General features: G+C 38.4%; 1 pseudogene; it reads left to right on the forward strand.

Annotated features, from left to right (window-relative positions):
* The first annotated feature begins 5,294 nt into the window (after positions 1–5,294).
* LOC102870175 lies at positions 5,295–5,660 on the forward strand (annotated as a pseudogene).
* The last annotated feature ends 726 nt before the right edge of the window (positions 5,661–6,386 follow it).

Raw genomic sequence — 6,386 nt, forward strand, 5'->3', positions numbered from 1 at the left:
TATCAGTCAGGAAATCAAAACATGTGTTACTATGGGTAAATGTGCTATCCAGGACTTCTTTAAAGAGCTACAGGTGGAATGTAATATGGTGTAACTACTATAAAAAAGCAGCTTGGTGCTTCCTTAGAAAGGTGGGAATTGAAAACCATCTGATCCAGAAATTCCACAACTAGGTATATATCCCAAAGAAATAAAAATTGTAACAGAAACTGTCATACTTACACACATGTTTATTTCATTATTTATAATATTGAATACTTACACACATGTTCATTTCATGATTTATAATATTGAAGTGTTGTAAACATCCCAAGAGTGCAATAAGGGACAAACAACTAAAGAAATGGTGGGACATTACACGATAGAATATTATGCAGCAATGAAAAATTATTCAGTTTGTGAAATACTTTATACCATGGGTGAAAATAGAACAAATGATGTTGACTGAAATAACAACTGTCACAAAAATACAATAAAGTTACAATATCACTAAAATAAAAAATTTTTAAAAAACCACCAAACACCACATTTACACATAGTTAGACTTAGACTTGGGAGTTTAACAGAGACGAAAATAGAAAGATGTTGTTGTTGTTATGTGCCGTGGAGTCGCCTGCGACTCATAGCAACCCTATGTACAACAGCCCTAAACTCCACTCTGTCCTGTGCCAATCGCACTGTCTCTGACACTCCCATCCCAATTATCCCAGTCACTGAATCAATCCACCTCATAGAGGGCCTTCCTCTCCTGCGCCGTCCCTCCACCCTCCCAAGCATGATGTCCCTCTCCAAGGACCGGTCTCTCCTCACAACATGTCCAAAGTAAGTTAGACGGAGCCTCAGAATCCTTGCCTCCAAGGAGCCACCCGGTTTAACCCTCTCCAGGACAAATCTATTTGTTTTCCTAGCAGTCCATGGTATTCTCAATACTCTTCTCCAGCACCACAGCTCAAAGGCATCAATTCTCCTTCTATCCTCCTTGGTCATTGTCCAACTCTCTGATGCATAACAGGTGATTGCGAAGACCATGGCCTGTATCAGACGCACCTTAGTCTAAAGATAGAGAAAATAATATTAAAATAGAAATTTCCCAAAGAACATAAAATATAGATTATAGATAGGTTAAAAATCCCAACTAGTTCTACATGTCAGTTTTAAAAGGGGAGATATTATGTATGTAGAATATCACAAAATACACAAACACAAACTAAAATTGCATTTTCACCTAATCATATCTAACAACCTATTCACCAGAAGCTCCACAGAAAAAATATGGGAAAACTCCTCCATGCAATTACCTGCCTCTCAAAACCTGCTGGAGGCTCAGTTATGAGTCTGTTGCAACTCAGCAAAAGACAAAGACTTGAGATGAGTTTATGATTTGACATAATATCTCACATATTTCAATTTTTGGAGTTTCGACCTTCTTTGCTATGGTAGATTTCTTTGCTTTATATGCTTTGCTACTACTTTGAGGTAGGTTGATTATTCAAAATTACTTTCCTCTGACACTGTTTCTTACATTAGCCACATGGATGGTTTGCACTATTCTAATGATATGAATAAGGTGGACAACACCTTTTGCATAGAAACATGCAAGCAAGGTGTGTAGACTTCAAATGAGGGAATTGGTCATTGTTGTCATTCCACCAGGCTTAAATAGAGCAGGTTCAGAGGAAGAAAAGAGGAAGTGCCATATATGTCCTTGGGGGCCAGAAGTTCTTGTGAGAGGTGGAGACAGACTGAGACTGAGACACTACAATAGCAGCAGAGGTGGTTAGAATCAATTTGAGAAAAGATTTTAACTAAAACTGTTGTTCCCTGGAGGTAGTGTCAAACACCTTTACCCATGCTTGCTGAATGATTCTCAGAGGGGTGGCAGTCCTGAAGAACAGATATTTCTTGGATAAGGTACAGCCAGAATGCTTCTTGAAGGCAAAGATGATGAAACTTCATCTCGTGTATATCAGGCATGTTGCTAGGAGAGGCTATTCCTTGAAGAGAGACATAATGCTTGAGAAGGTGGAGGGATAGCTAAAGAGAGAAAGATCCTCAACCAGGTACATTGACACAGTGACTGCAACAATGGGCTCAAGTCAGAGATTGTGATTGTGAGAATATCACAGGACAGAAAAGTATCAGATTTGTTGTTCTTGGGCTCTCTATGAGTTGTACTAACAAAGATAAAAGAATGAAGGGCAAAGGATCTTAGAAAAATTATACCATGTTTTCAACCAGCTACCTCCCTAAATTTTTTTCATAAGCTTTTATTTTCTTTGTTCATTGTTATGAATTTTCTCCCCACTTCTCCCTCTCTTGTTACAGATTGTTCTCATATATATAATGCATAATCATATATTTCTTTTAGACAGTTTTTCCTCTCATTTGTTCTCCTGCATTGTTCATTATCTATCCACTCTTTTTCATTCCCTCCCAAAACCACCCCCCATCCTATTTTATAACAGTGGTGTTATGAAGTGTTTGTCCTTTCATGACTGAAATATTTCACTTACTATAATGTCCCTAAGATCCCCCACGTTTTGTAATGTTTTACAAGTTCATTGTTTTTCAGTGATGCCTAGGGTTTCATTGTATGAATGTACCAAATTTTTTTTCTATCCATTCATTTGTTGATGGGCCCTTGGGTTGCTTCCACCTCTTTGCTATTGTGAATAATACAGCAATAAACATGGGTGTGCATACATCTGTTTGAGTTGTAGCTCTGTTTTCTTTAGGGATATCCCCAGTAGTAGAATTGCTAGGTCAAAAGGTATTTCTATTTCCAACATTTTGAGAAAACATCAGACTGCCTTCCATAGTGGTTATACAATTCTACAGTCCCACCAGTAGGGAATAAGTATTTCAATCTCTCCACAAATTTGCCAGCATTGGTTGTTTGCTGTCCTGTTGAACTTTGATGTTCTTGTTTGAGTGAGATGGTAACTCATAGTTGTTTTGACCCCTTAATCTTTCTGATGATTGTAGTGTACCTTGGCATTGTAATCAACCCATAGCTGACCTTCCAGCAAGTTTTCAGAGACAGTTAATCATATGAGGGAGATTATCCATCTTTCTCTGTGGAATAGCTGGTGGATTTGAACTGTATACCTTTCAGTTGCCAGTGCAAGGTTGAAAATCAAGAAAAGAGTGTGTCGGGGATATGTCCTTTCTCCATACCTTTTTTAATCTTTATGCAGAACAGATTATTCAGATGACAGAACTTTATGAGGAGGAACATGTTATCATGATTGGAGGAAGAATCATCAACAACTTTGCCTGCTGAAACTAAGTAGAACCTGAAGTGTTTGCTGCAGAAGGTCAAGGACTGCAGTCATCAATATAGATTAAAGCTCACCATCAAGAAAACAAAGATTCTCACCACTTGACAACACTACTATAGATAGAGAAGGGATTGAAATTGTTAACAATTTCGGCTTGCTTGTTTCCACAGTCAACATCCTTGGCACCAGCAATCAAGAAATCAAAAAACAAATTGCATTGCAAAAATCTGTCAGGGACGAATCTAGAGCGTTAAAGAACAGCAATGTCAGTCTAGAGACCAAGGTGCACCTGATCCAGGTCATGGTGTTCACCATTACTTGCTACACGTCAGAAAGCTGGACAATGAATAAGGATAACAGAAGAAAAACTGATGCCTTTTAATTGTGGTCCTGGAGAAGAGTATTACTGAACACGCCATGGACTCCCAGGAGAACAAACAGGTCTGACCTTAAAGCGGGTGAAGCCAAGTTGCTTCTTGGAGATGACGATTTTGAAGCTCTGTCTGACATATTTTGGGAATGTTGTCAGGAGTGAGAAGTCCTTGCAGAAAGACATCATACTTGGAAATCCAGAGGGACATGCAAGAGAGGAAGAACCAGGATGAAATGGGTTACACAGTAACTGGGGTAAGGGGGCATATGTTAGAAACAGGGAGACTGGCTCAGGACAGGACAAGGCTCAGAGTTATTGTGTATATAATTGCTCTGAGTCACTGTTGACTGGACGGCACAGAACAACAACACAACATACCCTAATAAACTCCATACTCATAAACAAATATGGTTTATCATTTCTGTACGGCTAGTGAAATTGACTAGCATACCCAGTAGAAGATCAGCAAGAACACTGAGAGGGACTCTTAAAATTGGCTTAAACAGATTTAGAAGCATTGGAAGTTGTCTGAACACATGGGAATCAGTTTTGTACTGCTGCTATTATGGATGCGATATCCCCACCCACCCTTGTTGTTAGTGGAGGTCAGATACCACCACCGCCATGCCTGTTAACACTGGGTTCACACTGCTATAATGAGCTAGAATAAAAGTGAGGTGGATTGAGAGCAATGTGAGAAAGGAAAAGCCAAAACACCTCAACAAACCACAGATAAATCTTCAGGCTTACCAGTTTTAGGAACATTTCAAAATAAGAAAATAGACATTTATTCCAACAAAATCGTCATTTATAGGTGGGTTTTCTGGAAGGGAGTCATCGAAATAGGGTTCAGGGTGCAGATTTTTTATTAGATAATGCTCTTGAAATCAACACAACTGCAAGAATAAGGTAGAAAAGACCTTGACTTACAATTTAGGTCAGGAAACAGCCTTGGCTGAGTATACAGAGGACTGTGGAGCTAAGATTACTTTTTCAATTACAAATATTTCTATTTGCAAACAAAGAAGAGTTTTTGTCTTCTGAAAAGGCTGATATTTCATTTCTCATATATATATATATATATATGTATATATATTTGTTATTGTTGTGTACTGTCAAAGTGACCCATAGCTGACCCTCCAGGGAGTTTTCAAGGGCTATTTTCAAGAGCATGGGAAGAGATTGTCCACCCAGGGCACCAGATACAGAGATATAGGGGGGGGGGTGTAAATATGTATATGTATTATATTTGGAGCTCAGTTGTCTTAGTGGTAAAAAGCTGTGCTGCCAACATGATGGTAAGAGGTTCTAATCCACTGGCAACTCAATGGGAGAAAAATGGACAATTTCCTCTCATGTAATTAACTGGCACTGAAAACTCACTGGCTATAGGGCAGTTCTGATGTGGTGGTACACAATAACAGCATATATATTTAAATTAAGTATACTAACTTGGAGTTGCTGTGATGCTGAACACCGTGCCATAGTTGTGTCCAATATCCTAATGGCTACCCATCATGGACAGTGTTTGGAGGAGCTTCCAGATTGATTCAGGTTTGGACACAAAAGTGACATCCATTTCCTAAACCAGATGCCTCTGGAAACTCTATAAATTCTATCATAAAGTCCTCCTTCCCAACATGGCACAGTCTGTTAACATCACAGAGCTGAATCTGCCACAACTAGAAATACTCAAGAACCAGCTGGACCAGAAAGTGGAGTTTTTGTCTACGTCCATTGCCCAGCTCAAGGTGGTACAGACCAAATATTTAGAAGCCAAGGACTGCCCGAACGTGCTGAACAAGAGCAACGAGAGGAAAGGATTACTTGTCCCACTGACGAGTTCTATGTGTGTCCCTGGGAAACTACATGATGTGGAACATGTGCTCATTGATGTGGGAACTGGCTACTATGTAGAAAAGACAGCTGAGGATGCCAAGGACTTCTTCAAGAGGAAGATAGACTTCCTTAACAAGCAGATGGAGAATATCCAGCTAGGAAAGTAAATCGGAAAACAGAAATAACTTCCTAGATGAGCCAAATAGACAAGAATCAATAAAAATAAATACATGACCCATATAGACATTTAAATAATCTTGATCTTAAAATAAATAAACAGAAACATGAATGTCAAGGCATTAGCAGTTGTATAGAAAGCAAGAGCAATGAAAAGGAAAACTGTTCTCAAATTCCAGATCCTTGCAAACCAGTTAAAGAGAAGAAGAAAGAATCCTCAGGCAAGACAAACAACATTTTCTCTAAAGATGACAGAATGCTACAGGACTTGACAAATACCAGGTCTGATTCAAAGAACACTCCTAAATCTGAAAAAAAAAGTATAAGTTGCATGTTCAGAACCTCTAAGACGCAGAAGATGTATTCCTTTTTCTTCGAAAGAGCCAAGCCTTAAAAGGAAAATGAGAAGATGAGTGAATTTATGGATATTGTGTGTTGTGAATTCACAAAGCAGAGTCAAACAGAAGTATAGCTAGAATCAAGAGTAAAAAACTCTTGAACCTTTTTTTTTCACCCTCCATCTTTACCTTTCAATGGAGTATTATTTGCCTGTACTGGTATTTAGAATGCACATTTGTAAAATAGCTATTACATAATAGTAATATTTTAAAATCATTTTCATTGTTAGATAACTTATAAATGTCTGCTCAGTTACTTTTATTTCTACTTAAGAGCATTTAACCAAATAATCGTTGTTGCCCTTTTAGCCAAATAAA

Source organism: Elephantulus edwardii, unplaced genomic scaffold (assembly GCF_000299155.1).
Source record: "Elephantulus edwardii isolate Elephantulus edwardi_28Jun2011 unplaced genomic scaffold, EleEdw1.0 scaffold00128, whole genome shotgun sequence".
Taxonomy (NCBI): Eukaryota; Metazoa; Chordata; class Mammalia; order Macroscelidea; family Macroscelididae; genus Elephantulus; species Elephantulus edwardii.